Genomic DNA, 26,209 nt, shown 5'->3' with positions numbered 1-26,209 from the left:
CAGGGGGAGCTACCACGTAGAACCAACACCTGTGCTGGCCCCAGCAGTATAAAAACCTGCCCTGGCAAGCGACTTGGGGCCACTTGCCCACAGGAGCTTCTGGGAGGAAGTTGACCATGCTCCTTCCCATCCCAGGCTGTTGCTGTTATTGCTGCAAGCTTAGTCTCAGAAGCTTCTGGGGAGAAGATGGCCAGGCCCTTTCCTGCCTCTGGCTACTGCTAGCTGCTGGCTTGGTCTCAGAGCTTTTGGGAGTGAGTTGGCTGCACCCCTTCCTGCCTTGGACTGCTGCTGCCCTCCCCCATGGGGGGGTCCTCTGCTGCATGCTGCTGCCCCCCCCCTCAGGGAGGGGCCCACTGCACTGTACCCCTGTTCTGGCCTACTACCCAGCCTGCTGCCAAGCCATGGTTGGGGGACAGCCAGGGGTGGGAGCCTGTGCTGCCTGTAAGCCCCTCCTCCCCCACCATCACTGCCAGAGCCTAAAGGTGCCTAAAGGTGCCTTGCCTGCCCCAGTTGCCTTGGCAGGCCACACCCACCTTCACCTCTACCTCCACTTTTACCAGAAGCACTCCCTGATCCTGATTTTTCTTCCTGCCTACTGCTCTGTTGGTGGAAGCCTGAGGGGCTTCTGGACAGATCTTCAACAAACAGCCCTTCTGCTGCTCCAGCCGTCTTTTACATCTGCCTCAGCAGCCTTCCCTGTGTGTTCTTGCCTGCATGTGGTAAGTCCTGTGGTCCACTCCCCACACCCTGGTGATTTTTGTGTGGCTGAGTAATCCAGCTTGAGTCTCCCCAGCCCGTGTGTGTGTATTTGTTTCCCCCTCCCCCACATTCTCAAAGCATAGGCCTCCTGTTTGTTTGTTGTTTTTCCTGTGGGCCTGTAGGTCAATCAGCTTCAGCCCCTTTCTTCCCCACTTCTCCTCCACAAGCCCTGCCTGCTTCTACTAGATTCTACTAGATTCAGCAGCCCCACTGGATATTTTGTTTTTCTTTATCATCTTCCCTGCCCTCATGTGAAACAATAGCAGGGCAGGAACTTTCTGGGGGGGCAGATGCCCCCACAGAGCTTCCTGCAGCCTCCACTATGGGGATGGATCCCAGCCAAGCCCCCAAGAAGATGCATGCCCCTGCAGACTCCACCCTGGAGGCAGTCCGACCAACCTCCTCTGGGATGGAGCACCCTGCAACCTCTGCTGCAGGGGCAGGTGGGACTCTGATAAGGAGCCAGCAGGGCCAGGGGGTCTCCCCTTGAGTGCCCCCCGAGGGGTTCCCAAGACTCTTCTCCCATCATCAGGGACCAAGGGCAAGGGCAGTAGGAAGGGCTCCTCTTCAGCCTCCTCCACAGCTGGAGGTGGTCTAGGTTTGGGGGTAGGGCCCTTGGCCTTCCCACCAGTGCCTGAGGGGACCAGGTGCACTACATCAATCAGCACACCCACTCAGCCTGTCCCTGGCCCTAGCCCTGGCCCCACCAACATGCCCCCCCCAGGGGGGAACTTCAGCCCTGCACAGGCAGCTGCAGGGTGACCCAAACCTGGGGGCAGCCTGGACTCTCCACTGCCAGCCCTTCCAGCTTGGGCAGCAGGCCCCCTTTCCAGCACTCGCCCATAGGCATGGGGTGAAGTGCTAACAGCCCAAGTGGGAGAACCTGCACTTTAAGACCTGGGTTCAGGCCCTGGCTTGAGTAGTGGGGGCCCCTAAGACCATGACAAGGGGGTCTTTTTCCTTGCCTTGGTGGTCACTGCACAAAAAGCAGTGGAGAGGGGGCTCATGGTGGAATGTGAATACATGATTCTCAAGCCTCTAGAAGAGCTGGTCCTTGGCTCCATGCCTCCCTATATCCCCAATTGAGCACTGATCCTCTAGTTCTAAACCCTGGGGAGAGTTATCTCCCTAGTAGTGACCCTCTCACTGGGGTGCCAAGACCCTGGCCTCTGCCACGTGCGCTTTTTTTCATCACCAGGTCTTGATCCAGCTGGCAGCAGAAGCATAGCTGGAGGCTGATAAGTGCCTAGCAATTCCTTATCAAAGTGCCCTGGTAAGGATTTTCTATACATGCCGGGGTGGGGGGGCTGCAGTGCTTCCAGTGGCTTGCTTCAGGATACTTGCATCATGAGTGCCCCATGGGCCAGCTGGGGAGGGCATCTACAGGTCCCACTGGCAAGAGGGGTGCCTCTACCACTGACACCCCTCCCCCCTCAAACCTCCCAGGCACTCTGGCCACAACTACAAGCCCCCCCATAAGCTCAAGGGACCCTGCCCCCCAACCAAATTTGGCAGAGTCTCAGGGAGGGCAGTAGCAACCAGGGGAGAGAGGAAGTGGGGGGGCTCCCCTGCCCCTAGTCATGTGTCCACTTGAGGACCACCCCATGGCTGAGTGGGAGCAGGCCCCCCTCTGGGCACAAAAACAAGAGGAAGGCTCAGGAACAGCTGAAGCCCTCTGACATGGAGGACTCCTCTCCCCCCTCCCAGGACCACTACATGGGGGTGGGGGGGAGAGAAAGGAATGGTCCAGCTTCTGAGGGTCTCCCCAGCTGTGACTGACACCCCACCTCCAGAAAGATCAATTGGGTGATCCCCACGGAGGAGATCTCAGGGCTCCTAGATAGTCCTGAATAGGAGCTCATGGAGGAAGCCCCTCATTCTGCTGACCAGAGCCTACTCCCTGAAACCATGCATGCCAAGTCTGAGGCCTACCCAAAAGAAGGCCTGACAGTGGAGCCTCCTCACTCTGATCCGGGCAATTTTTATAGAGGCCCTGGGGCTCATTGTGGTGAGTCCTGAGGGAGAAGGTCCCCTTTCCCAGGACCCTGAGGCAGATGCTGAAGTCACCCCAGTGCTTGACAGATCTCTTCCCTCCCCCTCCCAGAAAAACCTCACCTCCAGTCTGCCCCATAGTCCTGCACCAGAAGAGATCACAGTGAGGTTCCCCTAATCAACAGGCTGATCTTGTTGGGGACCCTGCAACCACCGTGCCCATGGTGCATTTGTCCGCTGTCATGTCCAGCTCCTTAGGGAGATGGACCATGGCTCCCACTTCTACATCCTGGTGACCAGACTGCACCCTCCTCATGGATCCAGGTGAAATGCACAAGTGTGTATGAGCCTTTTATGAAGAGCTCTTCTCCCTGAATCTGACCAACCCCAAAGCCTGTCAGAACCTGTGGGAGGGACTCCCAAAGGTCAGCTCAGGTGATTGAGACTGGCTGGAGGCACCTCTCACTTTGGCCAAGTTCCTGGCCACCCTCTACCTGATGCCTGGCAACAAGGAACTGGGCATCAACAGGCTGACCACAGAGTTCTACCAGGCCTTCTGGGATGTCCTTGGCCTGGACTTTGAGGCCTCAGCCAAATCCAAAGGAAGTGGGGAGCTCCCTTTGTTGTACATGGCCAGGAAGAAGGCTCTGGCAAGGAAGGTGCCTGGGGACTGTGGGGTTGCTTTCCTCTCACTAGTCCACATGTGCCTCTGAGGGGCATCCACTAGCTCTTTAGATGCCTTTGAGGACCAGTGTCCCCCTCAGGAGCAGTCACTTTCACATTTGGACCCTTTGGCCCACATGACACTCCCATCCTGTTTTTTGCCTCTGCTGTCCCCAGAGTTTTGTTGTTTCATTCATCCATTAGTTCCTGTACAGTAGAGGCTACTAGTTAGCTGGGTGTGCCTGAGGACCCACAGTAATTGAATGAGACAAATAGACAGGTGGTGCTGGCTCTGAGGTGATTGGGACCATGCTGTGCCTCACCATATGAGGGTTCTGACAGCAGCAGGTCCTGAGTACCCCACAGCTGCTGCTGCTGCAGGGGGGCCTGTGAATGACCCATGCCCCCTGACCAGCCCCCCAACCCAGACACAACCCTCCCACAGTTCCCCCCCACACAAGCACAACCCTCCCCCATACCCATGATGCCCCCCCACAGTCCCTACTTGCCCCCAACAGTGCCCATGTCCCAATCTTTGCCATGCTTCTACTTGCCCCAGTATGCTAAGGGTGCTTCTTGAAACCTGGCAGGCTTTGTGGCCTCACCAGAGGATACCACCCCTGCAGTTCTTACCCCCCTGTGGTGTAACATACATGTGACATGAGTTTTGCTTTCAAGAATTTGGAGTGCAGTTTCCCTCAAACCCCTGCACCAGTCTCCTTGAAGCTTGGTAGGCTTCATTCCCTCAGCAGAGACTACCAACCCTACAAGTTTAATCCAAGTCAGACAAAAAACAACAAAGTTATAGATATTTCATTGATTCCCCATTATACCCTATGGCTGGATGTCTGAGGCAGCTCCGAAGCTTTAGAGCTGCTTCAGCCAGATCAAAGTGGGAACCTGGTCCAGAGCTCCAGACCGGATCGCTGGCATCTGAAGCAGCTGAACCAAAGCCGAATCAAATGACTGCCTACTCGCACAGGCCTAAAAGACAGTGATGCCTACTGCACAGTAATTTGCTCTAATGTGAAAAGTACTATGACCTTGTAGGGATTATGGAGACCTGGTGGGACTCCACCTATGATTGGTCAGTGGCAGTAGAGGGTTACACCTAGTATAGGAGAGATGTGTGGAGAAGAGGGGTGGGGGAGTTGCTCTCTATATCAAAGATCAGTTCACCTCCCTGCAGATTGAGTTTCCAAACTAGGGCATCTTGAGACCCTCTGGGTCAAAATATGAGAAGAATATGGGGAGGGTAACTTCCTTGTAGGAGTCTACTATAGATCTCCCAACCAAGAGGAAGAACTTGATCAGGAATTCAATAGGGAACTGGTCAAAGCCATGCACTTCTGATTCATGATCATCATGAGGGACTTCAAGGTTCCTGACATCTCTTGGGATGAGCGGATGGCCAAATCTGACAGGTCGCATAGCTTTCTCATATGTATCAATGACCTCTGCCTAACCCAGGAGGTCTACGGGCTGACTAGGGAAAGGCATTGCTTGATCTGGTCCTGGCCAAAGGGAAGGATGTGGTGAGTGATCTGTGGATCAAGGGGACGCTTGGTGACAGTGACCACGAATTGGTCACATTCTTAGTTCACCAAAGAACAGGCAAACCTCTCAGTAAAACAGAAAACATTAACTTTGGGAAGGCTGACTTTCGCAAACTGAGAGAATTGGTCAGTCAGGCAATTAGAGGCCATACCCCCCCAGAAAAGGGAGTACACGAGGAATGATCATCTTTCAAAAACATAATCCTTGAAGCACTGGGGAACACCATACCATCTCACAAGAAATGCAGCCAATGGGAATCCCCCATGGCTGAATAAGGAAATGTTGAATCTCATTAAGCTCAAAAGAGTAGCCTACACCAGCTGAAAAACAGGAAGCATTACCAAAGTAGATTATTCTGCACTCACCCGCACCTGTAGAGAGCAGTCGAGAAAAGCCAAGGCACAAACCAAACTCAGGCTAGCTACAGGAATCAAGGACAACAAAAAGTCCTTCTTCAGATATGTGGGAAGCCAGAAAAAGAACAAAGATAGCATTAGGCCCCTGCGAGATCCAACGGGCAACTGACAGCTGACCCCCAAGAAAGGGCCAATCTCCTAAATGACTTTTTTACATCAGTTTTTCACCCTTCCAAAAGGATCACACTGTCAGGAATGGCACAAGCCAATCCAGGAGCGGGTGATGGGCCCAAAAATGATGTGGATCAGGTGAGGGAACACCATGAGAAACTGGACAGTCACAAGTCTGTGGGACCAGATGGAATGCAGCTGAGAGTCTTGAAGGAGCTAGCCGACATTTGCATCCCTTTTGGCAGAGAGATTTGAAAATTTGTAGTGCTTAGGTGGGGTCCTGGATGACTGGAAAAGAGCCAACGTGGTTCCTATCTACAAGAAAGGGAGGAGGGATGATCCAGGTAGCTATAGAACAATCAGTCTGACATCCGACCCTGGAAAAATCCTGGAGAAAATTGTCAAGGGATCCATCAATACCAGAGTAATGGAAGGCAAGTTTCTGAATGCCAGCCAACATGGCTTTGTGACTAGCAGGTCTTGCCTGACCAACCTCATTTCCTTCTATGACCAGGTAACATGTGCCCTGGATAAGGGAGATGACATGGACATCATATATCTGGATTTCAAGAACGCCTTAGACCTAGTTCCCCATGATGTCTTCATGGTTAAGCTGGAAAACTGTGGCCTTGATCATCATATGGTCCGATGGCTTGGCAACTGGCTACAGGGTCAGACCCAAAGAATACTAGTTGACAGGAGCAAATCAACGTGGTACAGGGGTACCAGTGGAGTCCCTTAGGGCTTGGCCCACATATCTTCATCAATGATCTGGATTCAGGAGTCAGATGTGAACTGGCCAACTTTGCGGATGATACCAAATTATGGGGAAGGGAGGTCACATTGCAAAACAAGCTAGGAATACAGACTGACTTGGATATGCTGTCAAGGTGGGCTGACCAAAACCTGATGGCCTTCAATGCAGAGAAGTGTAAGGTGCTGCACCTCAGTAGGAAGACCCCCCAACATACTTACAGGTTCAGCAGTGCTATGCTCACTAGCACCACAACTGAAAGGGACTTGTGGGTCTTGATTGACCACAAGATGAATATAAGCCACCAATGTGATGCTTTGGCTGGCAAAGCAAACCAAACTCTGGCATGCATTCACCAATGCGTCTGAAACAAAACCAGGGAAGTCATCTTCCTGCTTTACTTGGCCCTGATGAAACTGCAACTGCACCCAGTATTGGGCCCCCCACTTCAGTAAGGATGTGGAGAAGCTTGAGAGAGTCCAGAGGAGAGCCACTCATATGATCCGAGGCCTGGAGGGAAGGCCGTACGAAGAGAGGCTGAGGGACTTGGGACTCTTCAGTCTGGAAAAGAAAAGGCTCAGGGGGAACCTGGTGGCAGCCTACAATTACATAAGAGGGGTACATCCAGACCTGGGAGAACAGCTGTTCACCAGAGCTCCCTAAGTGATATCAAGGTCTAATGGCCATAAACTCCAGGAAGGCTGATTTAGACTGGAAAAAAATTATTTATGGTGCATGTGTCTAGGGTCTGAAACAAACTCCCCCCAGAGGTAGCACAAGCACCTACTCTGGACTCTTTCAAAAAACAGGTGGATATATTTCTTGCTGGGGTCACTCGATCCCAGCTGACTTCCTGCCTATGGTGGGGAGGCTGGCCCCAATGATCTCATGAGGTCCCTTCCAGCCCCCAATGTCTATGAAATCTATTAAATCTAATCTCAAGTAAAACGGCTCATGTAGCCATACCCTTAGAGACACCTTAGCAGGCCTGCTAGGAGTTTGACACTGGGGATTTGAGCTCTAGACCCTCTAAAGCTTAATGATATTTTTCTCCATTTCAGTTTAGACTGAGGTACCCCAAATCCATCAAGAATGTCACTGAGCTGCCAGGATACAGCAGCATAACTGAAGGGAGCAGGGGCACTGCCAGGCTCTTCTGGGTGGGGGCTGAGGTTGGCTAGACAGAAAATTTAGGGAAGGTGGGGGGGCAGAGCTGCACTATACATCTTCTGACCAAACATACTTACTTTTTTTAATAATCCTCAGTTAAGGTGCCACACGTCTGCAGGCTGTGGGCGAGAGCAGGGCAGGCTCAGCTGTATGGGGCAGGCGTCGGAGCCCTGGGGAGGAAGGCTGGACCTTTGACAGGGGTGGAGATGGGAGGGGTGGCTACAGGTGGGCCAAGGTGAATTATACAGTGGCTATAGCCTCTCCAAGCCTCACCTGCTGCCCCTGGAAGGGAGGTTGACCAGGAAAAGCATTACCTTTGTGGGGGAAAAAAAATCATCATGACCACAGCAGTGGCTGATTGCACCACTGCAGTTGGCACCACAACAATGGGGGCTGGCCCAAGTATTGTACAGCTGCCCTGGGAGCATTGCTGCCCAGTTACATCTCTCCCAGGATATACATACTCCTCCAAGTGCCAGAGACAGCAGGACTCCACATGCTATGATAATCTTCACACAGGTTGACATCTTCAGTCTCTTTCTCAAGCTCTATTCCTTCAGGGAAGAAAGCATTTTCTGTCAGTATGAAAGAGACTTGCCTATAAAAGGGCCAGGAAGAGAAGTGAGGGAACAAATCGAATCTTAGAGTGTGAAACTATGTGAGTACCATAAACATTAAACCCCTTTCCTCGTCACCAAAAAAAAAAAAAAAAAAACAAGTGAAAAAGGCACTTGGAAAAATTTATTTCCATGACTGTTTCAGATTTCATTTGTATTATTTCTGTGATCAGTGACAAGAGAGGCAGACTGTTGGCCTAAAGCCATCTGGCATGTCAGAGAGGCCAGTTTGTAAAGTATGAACAGATGTTCTTTTATATCAGGGTAAAGGAAGAAGGAAACTTTCCCATTCAGGAATGAGTGTCAGCTGACCCAGTGTAACTATTCCACCTGCCCACTCCTAACCTGCAGCAAATGCATCTAAACCACAGTAATTTACTTTTGAATTAAACAAGGGGGAATTTACTATTATTCAGCTTCCTCTTACTGTGCTTCAGGAGCTGACAGATTAAATAAAAGGTACCTGTAGATGTGCAGGGAGGCTGCTCTGATGCACAGTAATTACAGCACATTAGCGCAGACTCAATTAATTGAGTCTTCTGGAGCATGCTAATTGGCATTCAATGAGCTTTAATTAAAGTGCCCATGCTGCAATTTTGGAGTGCAGGGACTCTGATACACAAGATGCTGTGGGCACTTTAAGTAAAGCAGCTCTCAGAGCCCCTCTAATTAAAGTGCACCCCCCACACACACACCTCGAACACGTGAAAATGAGTAGAGATTTAGCTCATAGGCAGTGGAAGGCTAAAGGGTCTCAGTGCCCCCAAATGCGGGGCAGTGGGTAGGGCCACAAAGCAGCCCGACCGTAGGCTCTGGGCGGCTGCAGCAGGCAGGCTGGGATGCGCACACACCCAGGATCGAAGCTCAGTGTGTGGATCACTGGCTGCCCAGGATGGCAGGCAAGTACCTGTGATTCTGTGAAGGGGAAGGGGCTGGGGGGAGGCAGACAGAGGCCCCTGCGGTGAGGGAGGGAGCGGGGCAGGGGCAGGGCTGGGGTGAATGGGGCCCTGGCCAGGCTGGATGATGAGATGATCTGAGTCCCAGAACCTTGTCCAGGTATGCACGGGGGCTCCTGCTGCTGTGCACACCTGAGTGGAGGCCTGGGGGCATGAGTCCCCTGCATCTCTGAGCAGGGTGAAGGCAGCTGCCACTTCACTTTGCACCCTGCTGCAACTTCCCCAGGAGTGGCACAACACCATGTACGTCCCAGCGCCAGGCTGTGTCTTGCTCCCTGCCTACCTGGCAGCAGGACACACGTGGCATCATGTGGTTCCACAGGCAACAGCAGCTGCAGCGGGGCGTGACGCTCAGGGACAGCCACTTCTGCCCTGCATACAGATCAAGGGGAACATGCTCTCTGGGCCTTTGCTGGGGAACACACAGCAGCGGGAGCCCCCCATGCCCCTAGACAAGCCGCCTGGGCTCTGATTGTCCCACCACCCAACCCAGCCAGGGCCGCATTAGCCCCTGTTGCCTGTTCCCCATTCCTTCCCCGTTCCTTCCTAGGGAAGTGGTGCTGGCTCCAACCCTGGGGATCTTTAAGAAGAGGCTTGATGCCTACCTGGCTGGAGTCATTTGAGTCCAGTCTTTTCTCCCACCCAGGTGGGGGGTCAGACTTGAAGATCTACGAGGTCCCTTCCGACCCGACTTTTATGATTCTATGATTCCCTCACTGTTTGGGGCCTCTATCTGCCTTCTCCACGCCCCTTCCCCCTCCCTTCACTCATTTCCTCACAGACTTACCTGCTGGGTGGGAAGGAGGGTGTAGATCATGCACATGCTCAGGCCACCACCAAGCTAATTTTTTCTTCCTCTGCCTATGATTTAGCTGCACTGTACTAAGATTCATACCATTGTTCAAGTTAATGGAAGTTACTTGTTCTTACAGCATGAGCTGAATTTGGCCCTTTCTAAGGGCAGGGCACTTTTTAAGGGCAGTGTATGCATAGTTCAGTGTAAATGCTTTGCCTTGTTAATTTTGTTTTATCATAGTTGACATAAATCAAGGTCAGTGAAAGGCATTTGCAAGCCTAACACATGGAAGGTTTGGGCTGTACATTCTTAGAGATGGATGGCATTTGTTGTCTTTAACTGACACCAGGAGCTTTTCATTATCATAGCCAAATTCTACTCTTGGCTACATGTCAATGGGAGTTGTAGGCAAACATTTGAGGGCAGGATTTGAGTGAGAACTGATGAAAAGGCATTTGCTCAAAGAGGAGGCCTTGACTGGAATTCATTTTCCATGTTGACATCCCCCAATTTATCAACCACTAAAGAACTATTCTTTCAGTTTTCAGTAAGGTAGTAGTATAAAAAGAGCTAATCACTGTGAAAGGGCTGCGATACAGTTTGAATCTGATTTTCCTTGTTCAGTGGGTTCTTTTCTGGGTGTAGTGGCATGGAGAAATTGCTGCCTTTACTCCTGTTTTATAAGTTTTTTCCACAGTGGTCCAAAGTGCTGAGACCTTCAAGTAGACGCTTTTATTGTTTATTCATGGTTTAAACTATCCCATGTCAGTTATCCCAACTGCTTCTCCAGTTTTTCTACTAGGAAGAACTCTCACTCAGCTTTCCTGCAGCAATGATTTATAGCTCTTTTAGCTTGAGAAGAGATGGCCATTAGTAGGTGTACTGCAGCTTTACCTCACCAGACTCTTCAAAAATAGGATCCTTTCATATGGCCAAGTTTCATCACATTTATTTATGTTCAGTTTCTTCCCCTTACCTAGCTCATATCTCCACTAATAGGTTTGAAGTTCTATTACCCAGAGTCCCCTGATTTATCTCCTGTATTGACTGTGGTTTTCATCAGTTTTAGCCATGTCTATACAGTAGAGTTATCTGAGCTCCTCCTAGTAAGCTGCTTTCTAAAATGCTATTGTGCCTGTATAGGCACAGGAGGGCCAGTTAGCACTGCTGTGGGCACTGACAGATGTCCAGCTCCCCACCATAACTCATGGCACTTCACGGAAGTTCAATGTTTGGCGGGGAGAGAGGTTGAGCTCTACTTTGGAGCCAATCCAGTGGAGAGAGGCTGCATGTGTGCAGCCTCTCTCCCCTAGTCCTCCCCCCTGCCTTCCAGCTCTAATACTGTCTTCAGGATGGGAGGAGGGAGAAAGCAAGGGAGAAAGCTCTAGTCTAGGCTTTACCTAGGCTGCACTTGAGGTGGGGCCAGGTGGATTAGAGTCCCCCACTCCAAGGTAGGGGGCTCCAACACCACCACCCTCCCATCCGCGGTGGGGCTGGGCTGATGCAACCCAGCCCAGCTCATGTGCATGGACAAACAAAAGTTGAAGAAGCTTCTCTACTTTAGAGTGCCTTCACCTGAACCCTCATTTCTAGGAGGCCCAGACATGGACCAGAACTCTCTCATGGAGGTATTATTAATACTGAAAAGACAACCCCTGTCCTCAAGAGTTTTCAACTTAACCTTAAGGCTGCCCATGTGAATCCAGCCAGGGACAGCAGTGCCAAAATGTTGTAAGTATTAGGCCTGTGCAAATAGGGAACTATTTGATTCAGATTCAGATTCAGCCAATTCAGATGCCTGAGATTCAATTCAGAGATCCAAATAGTTTTTCCAGTTTGATTTGACCAAATCGCTTTGGAAGATTCAGATCCAATTTGGAGATTTGGCCTTAGAATATAATGGAGAATCAATGAAATATCTAGAACTTTGTTGTCTTTTGGCTGATTCAGATGACACTTGCAGGAGTGGTAGCTCCTGCTTAGGGCATAAGTCAGCCAGGTTTCCAGTTTAAAGGTGCAGGGGTTTCTGGGAAATGGCACCTCAAATTCCTGAAAGCAAAACTCATGTCATGTGTACGTGTTAAGCCACAGTGGGATAAAAACTGCAGGGCTGATAGCTAGCTCTTAAGGCCACAAAACCTCCCAAGTTTCAAAGAGAGAGGTTTCTGGGAAACTGCACCTCTGCGCTTTTACCTGCGCTGCTACATCCTCATCCTGCCCCCCGCCCTCCCCCCCCAACCTGTCTCTCACCCCATGACACCTCCATTTCCATTTTCACTGACTGACTTTCTTGCCTGCATTGTGGGCCAGGCCAGCCTCTGGCTTCTTTACTATTCCTTCCATCCAGGACCAGGAGACACACCAACTGCACGTACTTCCTCAGCCTGACAAAGGGTTTTTCAACCCAAAAGCTTCCTAAGATGTATTTTTCAAACTATTTCAGTTTTTGTCATAATAAACATATAAACACAAGATAAGCCATCACACATGACAAGTAACATATATGCAACACATCTTTACTTCCTGCTGTCAATTCCTTTATAAAAAGAAAGGCTCTGTGACAGTTCTGTCTGGATACCGCTGCTGTTGCTGGTGCTATTGGTGTTGAGCCAGCTAAGTTATTTTGACCTGCCGTCGTTTACAGTGATGGACCAGTTTGAGCCTGTAGGGGAGGATGAGGCCTCATGGGGGCACACTGCCATGTTGTGCAGAGGCCCCAGCACCAGGAAGGGCATACCTGAACACACACACAGTCCCACAAGCACCCATGTCACGAGTTTTGCCTGCCTGCAGCCAGAGGTGCAGGGCCCCAGAACCCAGACTCCCCCTGCACCTATCTCCTTGACAGCTGGCAGGCTTCATGGCCACAGCAGGGCCTAGCAGGCCTGCAGTTTTCACCCCCCTGTGCCTTAACACTCACACAGTGTCATCTATGTCATGAGTTCTGCTTGCCAGCAGTTTGAGGTGCAGTTTCCCAGAAACCCCTGCACCTATCACCTTGAAACTTGGCAGGCTTCATGCTCTCAGCAGAAGCTACCATCCCTGGAAGTTTCATCCAAATCAGCCAAAAAACAACAAAGTGATAGATATTTTATTGGTTTCCCGTTATACCCTACTGCCAAATCTCCCAATTGCCGATTTTTTTCTGAATCTTTTCTGAATTGATTCGGAAGCCTAAAGCTTCTAGCAATTCAATTTGGATTCATAGATTCAGCCTCTGAATCATCCAGATCATCTCCGAATCTGAATCATGACCCGAAGCTTTGCACAGCCCTAGTAACTATGTGCTCGATAGGCATCCAATGGCTGCAACCCACCTCCCAACAGAAAGGTATCTACACTACCCTAATTGGCACTAAATTTTACTTTTTAAATTTGTTTTCACTAATGCTGCTCATCCTGTGCCTACAAAAACTGCATCCGTTAATCACTTTTTAGCAGATCCATATTAACTATAAGTAAAATATAATGTTCTATTTCTATGGCATAGAACTCATTAATTATTCCAGGATTTTTTTTCAATTATTTGATTAACCATGTAAAAATATTTCTGGTGAGCTCTTGTGGGGAACATTCATCATATAGTAGCTATTGTGCCCTCCCCCTCTCTCTGCACAGTTGCCTAACCTGCCTTTGAAGATGATTTGTGTCATTATTTATATAACTAATTTAAGGCCTAGGAGAGGAATGGTTTCCTATTTTACATTTCACTTGACCTTTTATCTACATTTCAGGGACTGGGTTGTAATTTATATAAGATTAAAGAAAGCACTTGGTAAAAGAAGACAGTCAAGCTGTTGTCTCCAGAGCAGTCCTTTCACTGCTGAGAACTTCAGAGTTCCTAATTAAATCATTTACTCTTTCAATTTTTTTAATCCTCCGAGCTACCTGCCTTATATGTGTACAAATCCAAAGGATGAGCACTGCAGGGATCACTAGCAAATTTACTCTGTAATTAACCTTGTGTTTTTCCTTCTCTAAAGCCACAAGCATTTATCACAGAAAGAAAAAAGTAAAGAACGAAACATAATAGCAGCCACACCTTTATGGTGACCTTTTATGAAGATAAGAACTAGGTCTTGTCAGAAGGGTTTGGGATAAGGCTGTTTATAGAGAGGTTCTATAGAAGCAATTAGCAACTACAACACTTGCTAAGTAATTCAGGCTTCCTCCCCCTGCACAAGCTAATTGCTCATACTGAATCTCTAAGCATCTCTAATCATGGGTGTATCTAGAATTTTGAAAAAGGTGGTGCACATGGCATGATGCATCATCACATATGACACAACCCCTATTTTTCTCTAGTTAAGGAGAAACTAGATGCTTTTAAAATGCTAAGAGGCTAGCACTATATTATTCATTTTAAGATCAAGGCAAAATAAATATAACTATTGGAATGTGCACTGATTTGCTAGATTATATATCAAGTTTTAATAATACAACACACTAGGCAAAAAAATAGTTAAAAGATATTGTGTCATTAGCAAGGATTCTGGTTTTCCATTGCCCAGAGAAAAACATGGATTTCCTCCTTTACCAGAGCAAAATACGGATTTCTCATTTTAGCACAGCAACCCACACATTTTGAAGTTTTGCAAAGAGCTCTCTGCAGGCTGGGTAGAGTTCCAGCCTGCAAAGAAGCTGGGAGCAAAAGGAAGGTAGTCAGGCAGGGGGTGTTATGTGCATATATATGCACATGGCCCCAGGCAGGCTGCAGATCAAACAAAGAATCAGAGGAAGGGCACTCTGAAGTGCTTTGGATTAGAATACAAGGCAGTCAAGGGGAAAGAGACTTAACAGTGGGGGTCTACTACAGACCTCCCAACCAAGGGGAAGAGCTCAACCAGGAATTCTTAGGTCAGCTCATGGAGGTAGTGAAGTCTAAGGATATGGTAGTCATAGGGGACCTGAACTTCCTGGACATCTGCTGGGAAGAGCAGTTAGCCAGAACTGACTGCTCATGTAGGTTCTTAACCAGAATGCAGGACCTCCATCTAACCCAGGAGGTGCACAGCCCTACCAGGGGAGACGCCTTGTTGGACGTGGTGCTGGCCATGGGAGATGACCTGGTGAGGGGGGCTGTGGGTGCTCGACCACCTGGGCAACAGTGATCATCACCTGCTGGAATTCACCATCCAGTGCAAGGTGGCAAAGGCCTGCAGCAAGGCAGCAGCCCTAGATTTCAGGAGGGCAAAGTTCAATAAGCTAAGGAGAATAGTCAGGGAAGCACTGAGGTCCCGGAGGGGACGGGAGCCAGGTGTCCAAGGAGAGTGGTCGCTCCTTAAGGAGACGATCCTACAAGCCCAAAGGGAGGTAATCCCAACGAGGATCAAAGGGAGCAGGAGGGCACATAAGCCCTCATGGCTCACAAAAAGCATCTGGGAATGTCTTCTACCTAAAAGGGAGCCATACACCCAATGGAAAGGAGGGGCCATCACCAGGGATGACTATACTGCAGTTGCTCAGGGATGTAGGGGAGCAGTCAGGAAGGCCAATGCAGAGATGGAACTGGGACTAGCTTCCCAGACTAAGGACAATAACAAGTCCTTCTTTAAATACATAGGGGGTAAAAAGAAGGTTCCGGGTAATGTGGGGCCCCTGCAGAACACGTTAGGAAATTTGGTTGTCACACCAGATGACAAAGCCAACATGTTTAATGATTTCTTTGCCTCCATCTTCCTAAGCAGAGCCCAGAACAGAACCGCCACCAGAACACCCACCTCCCTGCTGGGCCCCCTCGGGCCCTGAGGGAGGCACACCTGGGCCACAGGTTAGCGAGGATTTATTTAGGGCTTCTGGAGGGGCTGGACGTATTCAAGTCAGCCGGTCCAGACGATCTTCACCCCAGAGTACTAAAGGAATTGGCTAAGGTCATTGCAGGACCCCTGACACAGCTTTATGAGCACTCGTGGTGCTCTGGTGTGGTGCCAGAGGACTGAAAGAGGGCCAGTGTGGTTCCTATCTTCAAAATGGGGAAGAAGGAGGACCTGGGAAACTATAGGCCAGTTAATCTCACCTCAATGCTAGGCAAGCTGTTTGAGAAAATTATTCTGGCACACATCCACGAGGGGCCAGCAGGGGATTTCTTGCTTAGGGGCAACCAACACAGGTTCATCAGTGGCAGGTCCTGTCAGACCAACCTGGTGGCCTTCTATGATCAGATCACCAAATCCTTAGATGCAGGGGTAGCTGTGGACATAGTCTTCCTGGACTTTCGGAAGGCCTTTGACAATGTTTCTCACCCTGTTCTCATTAAGAAACTGGGGGACTGTGGTGTCGACACCCACGCAGTCAATTGGGTCTCCAACTGGCTGGAGGGCCGCACCCACAGAGTGGTGGTGGACGGGTCATTTTTGACCTGGAGGGATGTGGGCAGTGGTGTCCCCCAGGGCTCGGTCCTCGGGCCCGCACTGTTCAACATCTTCATCAGTGACTTGGACAAGGGGGTAAATAGCACCCTGTTCAAATTTGCTGATGACACTAGGATGTGGGGGGATGTGGGCATGCTAGAAGGGAGGAATAGGCTACAATCAGATCTAGACAGGTTACAAGGGTGGGCAGATAAGAATAGGATGGGATTCAACACCGACAAGTGCAAAGTGATGCACCTGGGGAGGAACAACCGGCACCATACCTACAGGCTGGGGAACTCTCTTCTTGTCAGTACAGAAGCGGAAAAGGATCTTGGAGTCATCATTGACGCCAAGATGAACATGGGCCGGCAGTATGGGGGTGCAGTCAGGAAGGCCAACTGTACCTTGTCATGCATCCACAGATGCATCTCAAGCAGGTCCAAGGAGGTTATCCTCCCCCTCTATGCAGCACTGGTTAGGCTGCAGTTGGAGTACTGCGTCCAGTTCTGGGCGCCGCACTTCAAGGGGGATGTGGACAGCATGGAGAGGGTCCAGAGGAGGGCCACTTGCTTGATCAGGGAGCAGCAGGGCAGGCCCTACAAGGAGAAGCTACGGGACCTGAACCTGTTCAGCCTCCACAAGAGAAGGCTGAGGGGGGATCTAGTGGCCTGTTACAAACTAGCCAGGGGGGATCAGCGGGCACTGGGGAAGTCCCTGTTCTCCTGAGCACTGCCAGGAGTGACCAGGAATAAACGTCACAAGCTGGCGGAGGGTAGATTTAGGCTGGATATCAGGAGGCGCTACTTCACAGTCAGGGTGGCTAGGATCTGGAACCAACTTCCAAGAGAAGTGGTGCTGGCTCCTACCCTGGGGGTCTTTAAAAGTAGGTTAGATGAACACCTTGCTGGGGTTGTTTGACCCCAGTAATCTTTCTTGCTATGGCAGGGGGTCGTACTAGATGATCTACTCAGGTCCTTTCTGACCCTAGAAACTATGAAACTAAAGCTAAAAAAAGTTTACAGAGCTATGAAATAAAAAGTAGTGTTGGGTATTTGACCAGCCAGATAAAATTTGTTCAATTAACTGGTAAAATATTGGTCAACATTTATAAAAAATATTACCAATAGGGTCAATAATACACTGAAAAAGCACAAATTTTCCATTAAGAAATATGCCCAAAAAACAACAAAAAATTATATTTCTATCAGGAAAACTACAAAAAAAGTTGTTTGTTTTTGTTTTGTTTTGTTTTTTGTAAAATAGCTATAATCTTTGACCAGTCAAAAATATGCAGTCAATTGACCAGTTAAATGACAATATTTGACCAGCTTACCAACACTAATAGAGTCATTACCAGGAAAGGCTAACAGACAGCAAAATTACAGAAGAAAAAATAGTTTGAATAGTGAAGTATCAAGACCATTAAATAGGAGAGAGGGTTGTTAACACCTGTGGAGTAGAGAGAGATTAGCAGGAATCAGGGAAATGGTAGTGACCCATATAATCTATTGAATCCCTCAGCCCTGCCTGAATAGAAATGCCACTGGCCCTTCAAGGCTGTTGGTTTTAAAGTTTGGGTGGAGCAGGAATCAAATGAGGGTACAAATACACCACTGTACCCCTCCCTTCACCCCCCACCCCCACCCCAGAACTGCTTCTGGTCCTCATCTGTTCCATTACAGCCCAAATTCCACTGCAGGTTAGAACAGTGGTTCTCAACCTTTTTGGAATCAAGGAACTTCTCCCTGGACTTGAGGCACCTGCTCCATACGTTTTGTAAATTGAGTGGCACCCAATTTCAAAAACGAATGTATATATTACAGGTTTACAACCTGGCAAAGGGGTGAGGGTATGGAAATGGGAGGTTGGCCAGGCAGGGACAAGCTTGAGCCTGTACTTATTTGCTTATCTCCTCACACCTTGTGGCACCCTTCAAAGGATCTAGACACCCCAGGGTATCCAGGCACCCTGGTTGAGAATCACTGGGCTAGAGTGTAAAAGCTGAATATGAAATAGTAAATAACACAACAAAAGCAGGACCCATGCACGAGTACAGATAAAAGTCTGAACTGTATTTTCTAGCTTCAGTTACATCCAGTGAGAATGAGCTGTTTGGTGTCCTGGTTTAATTATTTCTAATCTAGTTTTCAGGCATACCATTCTTCAGTTCAGCATCAATTATCTTTGAGTCAAAAAACTTGTTGTTTGCTGGTGTAACCCACTGATCAACATATTCCCCACTGTGCTTAATCCATAGAGGATGAGAGTCTGTTACAACTTTTAATGACCAAGCCTAATGTTTTAGTTCAGCCTGTAGAGACTTGTGCTTTTTACCCTGGTGGTTTCCCAGTTTAATGCACTGTGTTGATAAAAGCAATCACTGTATTTTTCATAGTTTCATAATTGTTAGGGTCAGAAGGGACCTCAATAGGTCATTGAGTCCAACCCCTTGCCCTGGGCAGGAAAAAGTGCTGAGGTCATATGACCCCAGCCAGGTGCTTGTCCAGTTTCCTCTTGAAGACCCCCAAGGCAGGGGAGAGCACTACCTCCCTTGGAAGCCCATTCCAGATTCTGGCAACCCTTACCATAAAGAAGTTCTTCCTGATGTCCAACCTAAATCTGCTCTGTCAGTTTGTGGCCATTGTTTCTAGTTATTCCAAGAGGTGCCCTGGTAAGCAGAGCATCTCCTATTCCTTGCTCCCCTCCCCCCTCAATGAGTTTGTAAACAGCCACAAGATCCCCTCTCAGCCTTCTCTTGTGGAGGCTGAAGAGATCCAGATCACTCAGTCTCTCCTCATAGGGCCTTACCTGCAAGCCCCTAACCATATGAGTGGCCCTCTTCTGGACCTTATCAAGGTTATCCACATCCCTCTTTAAGTGCAGCACCCAAAACTGAATGCAGTACTCCAACTGCCTGACCAATGCCGCATAGAGGGGAAGTATCACCTCCCTGGACCTGTTCGTGATGCACCTGCTTTTATATTTCTATCAGTAAATATATGAATTTGTAACCTTTAATATATTTTGGAAAGTTGATGAAATATTGCCTTGAATCCATGACGCTTTCTTTTTTTAAATATATATTGACTATTCCATTCTACAATGCACAGTAGTATGACTTCCACAGGACATCTGGAATCATTTGCATTTTATCAAAATAACCTGCATGTTTTTGTGGGTTTTCATTAGAAACAAGGGTTTTACAACAAAAATGTAAATTCTTGTGTGAAAATTTCTATTTAGCCAGATCTAGTCCAGGATAATTTAATAAATTAAAATATATTTACCAAGAAGCAACAGCAGAAAATTTATTGTGGGTTCCAGAAAAGTACATTCAAATTATCAATAAAAGCATGATTCCACAATTGATTAAAATAATTCAGCAGTGTTATAGCTCCATTTTTATGAATAGGAAATACAAATCTAATTTTCATCTTATTGCATAAAAATACCACGTGGGAGGGAATCGTCAAGTGATAATCCTGTTCCCATTGCAGTCAATGGAAGTTTTCATAATACCTTCAGTGAGTACAGGATTAGACTATGATTGTGGCAGGAATAAGGTATTATAGCCGGACAACTGGTCATGGCCTAAGTGAACTAGTTGATGGTTCCAATGTTATTCCAAGGGACGTATCTTCTTATAGAAATATAGCACAAATGATGATCTTCTTCATTGTCTCAGCTGAGACACTGAGCATTAATACACCATGGACACTGATCATCCCTGCTGACCCTAGATGAGGTCCCTCCCAAGTCAGAACTAAAGAAACCTGACAACAAATGGGTGCTTGTACACGACAGGAGTTTAGTTCTCAGCGTTTTATTCTATGTCCCCTAAATAGAAATGGTGGGTTTTCATTTCTTCTGTCACTGCATACAAGTGACAGCTCTTAAATATCATAAATCTCAGTGTGGTATTCACTGCAAATTCCTGCAGGAGACACGGTATAACAATCCACCCCGCTGATCTTTCTGCTACTGAATTACAGCCAGGGGTGACATCAGACCACTAAGCCCTACTACAAACTGGTTGGTGATGTCTAGCTCACAGGTCACTGGACTGTACAGTTAACAAAAACTGGTGGGATTTCATTAATTTAATAAATGTAGATAAGTATCATTTCAGTAATTTCATTAATTTTTTATATGTATTTTCAAACTGTTCCCACATGGGGCAAGAGCTACCTCCCCTGCTGCAGCTCAGGGGCTGCCTGGCACACTGGCAGTTCACCCCCTGGCCATTGGGGATGGGGGTAGGCTCTGCAAAAGCAGAAGCAGGCCCCTCACCACTTCTGCCTGACTACCCCAAAGGACCCACCTGTGCCCCTCACTCCCAGGCTATGCTGGAGTCCGTCAGTCCCAACCCGTAGACCCCTATCCCTGTTGCTGACCCTCATTCCTGATCCTCACAGTCCCCCGCCCCCCAGGCCATGCTGGTGCTCCTCACTCCTGAAATGCAGCCCCCCATCCCGCTGATGCACCTCACTCCCAACTCACAGCCCCCTGTTTCCCCTATCTCTGCCAAAGAGGGCACCCAGATGCCCTCATCCCAATCAGGCTGGAGTGTGGCAGCTCTGGTTCATGGGGGTAATGGCAGAGTGAATTAGGCCCCAGCATGAGCTGTAGGGAAGGAGAGGGGATGCCTGTGGCACCCCATGCCCTGGCCTGGGGTCCAGTGCCATGCTATGCTGACAGAACTAACCAGCTCTTCATAAATTGGGCACCTTTAACACTCATTCCGGCTAACAGAACACCTCTTATTGGGTTTCTGTAAAACCAGAAAGCTTTAGGGGGACAATCACACCACACCCGACTGAAAAGGGATGTTTTAGAGGTACAGAAAATAAACTTTGGCAAGGGTTGAATTGTATGAGTTATGGGTGCCATTTCTTGATGGGTCTCTCACCTAGCAGATTCAGGCTTCTTTACGCAAGGCATGGCATAGTATCATAGTGCTTAGGGTTGGAAGGTACCTAAACAGATCATCAGGTCCAAACCCCTTCCCCAGGTAGGAATGGGTGCCAGGGTCATATTATCCTAGCCAAATATCTGTCCAGCCTCCTCTTGAAGACCCCCAAGGTAGGAGAGAGTACCACTTCACTTGGCAGCCCAGTCCAGAGCCTGGCAGCCCTAACTGTAAAGTAATCTCCTGATGTCCAGCCTGAACCTTCTCTCTAACAATTTGTGGCCATTATTCCTAGTAACCCCGGGTGGTGGCCAGGGGAAAAGAGCCTCCCCCAATTCCTGCTGGTCTCCCCTGGTTGAGTAGGTTCAAGCCCTTTAGCCTCTCTTCATAGGCCCTGCCCCGCTGCCCCTTGACAATGCAAGTAGTCCTCCTCTGGACCCTCTCAATGCTAGCCACATCCCCCTTGAAGTGCAGCACCCAGAACTAGACACAGTACTCCAACTGTGGCCTGAGCAATGCCACATAGAGGGGAAGGATGACCTCCCTGGACCTGCTTGTGATGCATCTGTAGATGCACGACAAGGTGTGGTTAGCCTTACTGACTGCTTCCTCACAGCTGGTTCTGGGCAAAGTCTGGAGAGCTATGCTTTACAAAGCTATGTTCTGCAACTGTTGCAAGTTCAGCTGGAGCCAGTGAGTGGCATGTTCTGAATGGCTTGGCACTACTGGCAGAGAGTTCTGGGGAGTCAAAGTAAGGAGAAGAACCTTTGGAAACCTCAGTGTGACCCATTGACCCAGACACTGCTCCTGGGGGCCACTGCCCAACTGACCAACCAACGCCCCCAGCCGTCTGGGACCCCACCTGCTCCTCCCCTGTTGTTGGGCCAAACACAAGCCTTTGGCCTGGCTTGTACCTGAAGCCCCAGACACCAGAGCAAACCAGGAAAAGTGTCTGCCTTGGTAAAACTAAAGGTTGCATCAGCAGAGGCGCCTGCACACAGAAAAATAATGTTATGATGCCTGCAGGCTAGAACCTGCAATCCTGGAATTGGTAACTGCTTTAAACAGCAAATGAAACCACACTTGGTAGCCCACTTGAAGTGGCCAAGTGGTTATTAATTTGATGCCAGTTACTAATTAATGCATGGAGCCATGGGGCCTGGGCCCAGGGTCCCCTGGCAATCAGGGGCCCCCTGGAGCACCAGAGGCATCATGGCCCAGACAGACATGCTGGCCACTGGCAGCCAAGGCAGGCAGTGCATGCCTCCTCCTGTCCAGCTTGTCCAGGGCCAGGGACTAGGGGTAGGCATGGGGCTCCCTACAGGCAGCGGATGCTTTCTGCAGCTATCTGCTTCCAGCAGAACCCATGGGTGACCCTGCTCCTGCTCCCTGCCATCTGCAAGTAGCCATTGGCACCAGCTGCAGGTGGCCAGGCTGTGGCCAGGACCACCTTCACCTCAGCAGTCCTCATGTCCCCTGTCTTATTGTAGATGTGCTGAATTAATGACATGAATAAAACCAGGGAGTAAATTATAGGCATGTAGGAGTGTGGGGAGAGCTGTCTTTGGGACGGGCAAAATTCTGGTCAGGGATGTCCAGGAGATTCCCTCAGTGCCACAGAGGCATGATGATGTTGTGTGGCCCAAGAAGGATTTGCAACTATAATCCGAGCCAAATAGCCAGCTCCTTATTTGAGCCATAGTACTTAGCACAGTGTACTTGTCCCCCTAGTGCCATTTAGTCACTCACCAGTTTTACGTAAAACTGAAAAGCGGTGTTCTGTGCACTCACTGAAGTGTTAAACATACCTGCTTAATGAATAGCGGGTCAGTTCTTTCACTATTCATTCTCTGACCGGCTGTGTAAAAAACTGTCAGCAGGGGCTGGTGTCTTGACACATGGGTCACTGGTGGGTAGTCTGTTAGTGTGCCATGTCCCAAAAGGGACCCTGTAGGTACCCATTGTGGGCATAACTGTCAGTACATAGTTCATTGAATAGCTACAACTTGCAGATATTGTGGCATCAAAACTCTCAAAACAAGTCCAGAACAAGTATGGCCGTAAGATACAAAGTTGCCAGTGCAGTGCCAGCATGTTTGGTGTCCAAACTTTGTGCACCAAGAACAGGGTTGGAAGAAGGTGAACTTCCCTGGACCCAGACAACTCAAGATTTATAAATTGAGTGCACAGCTTCCTGGGGTACTCTTTATTGATGCAAGATGCCTGATGTTGAGGGAAGAAGGTAGTGGACCAGGGCATATAGGAGGAGGACCACTAGGACCTTCACAGAAACTAAGAGCCTGATGTGGATGCTGGGGAACCCTGAGGTTATGCTCCAGTTTGTCTTCAGCCAGATGGAAGAAGAAGATTTAACTGTTTATGTAAGCAACAAGGTGCCAAATGTAAGTTACCAGTCGGTAAACTAATTAATGAATGGCTGAAGAATCCCTTTTAGGCCTAGGGCACAAAGAAGATAACGAGGAGAAGGAATGCACCCATCCTGCCAGATGGGCAGCAAGAACACTCCAAGGCTGAGATAAGCTGAAGACAAAAGAAGAACAACAGCAAAAACAGAAGCTGGGTACAGAAGCACTGAAAACAAAGGATACCAGTCCCTATAAAAGAGCACTGAAAATGCCAATTTGGGTGAGTCTCCTTCTCTACTGCTGTTTCATCAGAGCACAGATGCATCTGTTCACCCTGCTCCAGCTGTTATCTTCAAATCTGCTATCTTCAAATCATCATCCCCTACTCAATAGCTCGGGTTGGCCACCCTGGGTTGATATTGAGCAACTATTGCTTATAACTACATCTGGTCTATGTGTGGATGAAATGGTTCTTTTGTGTATGTGTACGTCTGCGTGTAATGATGTGTACAATGATTTGCGTGTGTTTGTATGAATGGTGTGTCTGAACCTCTATGTCTAACTCATGTAATCAATAAACCCCGCACCTTGCCTTATCCCCCTTTATAAAGTCTCGCTCGTGATTTAAGCAATAGATTAATTTGTTAACATGGCTTCCTGCAAGGACAATACAATGCCAACTTTGACCTCCATACCTGGTATGTGAAGCCATGGGGACCTTATAAGTCACTTGTCTCCTGAACTGACAGCAGCAATTAGGCTGGGTTGTAAGGTGAAGGGAGGGGGGATTGGGTTGGCATAGAAGATTGCTTTAAAGACCCTGAGAGTTAGTGGGCAGTGCAAGGAGATGTAGGGCAATGCACAGCATGGATACCATGCTGGGGAATTGTTTGCAGCCACACAGGGTCATTTTGGTCCAACAGCTTCTTATCCACTGGCAAGATTTGCTGAGTGCCAAGCTCTTTAAAAGACTCCACTTCCCACATTTCTTGATTTTCAGCTCTGCTTGATATGCCACTGCTGAGCAGACATAAGCCACATAGAATCATAGACTCAAAGGACTGGAAGGGACCTGCAAGATCATCAAGTCCAGTCTCCTGCTATGGGAAGGAGGTTACTGAGCTCAACAATGTGCTTATCCAGCCTCCTTTTGAAAACCACCCAGGATTGCAACAGCACCACCTCTTCCGGGAGCACGTTCCAGATTCTAGTTACCATTATGGTAAGTTTTTTCTTATGTCCAGCCTAAATTTTCCCTCTATTAGCTTGTTCCCATAGGTCCTCATCCTCCCAAGGGGTGCCTTCCTGAACAGTTGCTCCCCTAGATCTTGGTACTCACCCCTAACATACTTGTAGGCAGCTATCAAGTCACTTCTCAGCATTCACTTACTCAGACTGAACAGGCCCAGTTCCCAGAGTCTCTCCTCACAGGGCCTATCCTCCAGGCCCCTAATCATATGGTTGGCCCTTCTCTGTACCCTCTCGAGGTTAACCACATCCTTCCTGAAGTGCAGTGCCCAGAACTGGACACAGTACTCCAGCTGTGGCCTCACCAATGCCGAATAGAAAGGAAGAAGCACGTCCCCAGATCTACTGGCAACACATTGGCTGATGCACACCAGAGTTCTATTTGCTCTTCTGGTGACTTCATCACACTGTTGGCTCACTGTTGGCTCATGTTCATCTTCTGGTCAATTGAGACTCCCAGGTCCTGTTCAGATGCTGTGCCAGCCAGTGTACCACCACCCATCATGCAGTTATGGTGGAGGTTCTTCCTACCCAGATGAAGAACCCAGCACTTTTCCCTGTTGAACTTCATCTGATTCCATTCAGCTCATAGAACCAATCTGTCAAGTTATCCTATCTTCTGATGTGCCCGCATTTCCCCACAGCTTGGTATCATCCACAGACTTAATCATTGAGTTTTCCACCTCCTCATCCAAGTCATTGATAACTATGTTAAAAAGCACAGATCAAAGAACCGATCCTTGGGGAACACCACTGGAGATAGCCCTCCAGGATGAGACCATCCTATCTATTACAACTCTCTGAGATCGGCCTGTAAGCCAGTTGTCCACCCACCTCACTGTAGACTGGTCTAGGTCAGTACCTTCTAATTTAACTGAGAGAATCTCATGGGAAACAGAATCAAAGGCTTTACTGAAGTCTAAGAAAATGATATCAACTAATGTCCCTTGTCCAACTGGTTAGTTACCTGGTCATAAAAAGACATGAGGTTTGTCAAGCATGATTTACCCTCAACAAAGCCATGCTGGTTGCTTCTTAATAACCCACCAGTTATGAGCTTCTGACTGATGGCTTCCTTAACATTTTTTAAATTTTTTTTTCCCAGAATGAAAGTCAGACTGACCGCTCTCTTCCCTTACTTAAAAATAGGTACCCCATTGGCCCTCTTCCAATCCAAACTCAGGACTACTCCTGAGTTTCATGACTCTTCGAATAGCTTCACCAGAGGCCCTGCTATCAGCTCAGCCAGTTCTTTCAGGACTTTTATATCCAGGTCATCTGGCCCAGCAGACTTGAAAATGTCCAAATGTTTTAAGAGTACCCTCACCTGTTTATGACTGATTTTATGTGGTCTGTTGTCTTCCCCATATTCCCTGGGCCTCTGAACAGGTGAACAGCTTCTATCGAATTTCAGGAAAACTGATGTGAAGTAGGTATTTAGGAGCTCTGCCTTTTCACAGGGATCAGCTATGGGCTGCCCCTCCATATTCACTAGGGGTCCCACAGTGGAGCTCAATTTTATCTTGCTCCCTATATACCTAT

The sequence above is a fragment of the Crocodylus siamensis genome, chromosome 1 (genome assembly GCF_052110815.1).
Source record: "Crocodylus siamensis isolate JL-2025a chromosome 1, ASM5211081v1, whole genome shotgun sequence".
Classification (NCBI taxonomy): Eukaryota; Metazoa; Chordata; order Crocodylia; family Crocodylidae; genus Crocodylus; species Crocodylus siamensis.
The sequence above is the reverse complement of the archived record's forward strand: the minus strand, read 5'-3'. Positions refer to the sequence as shown.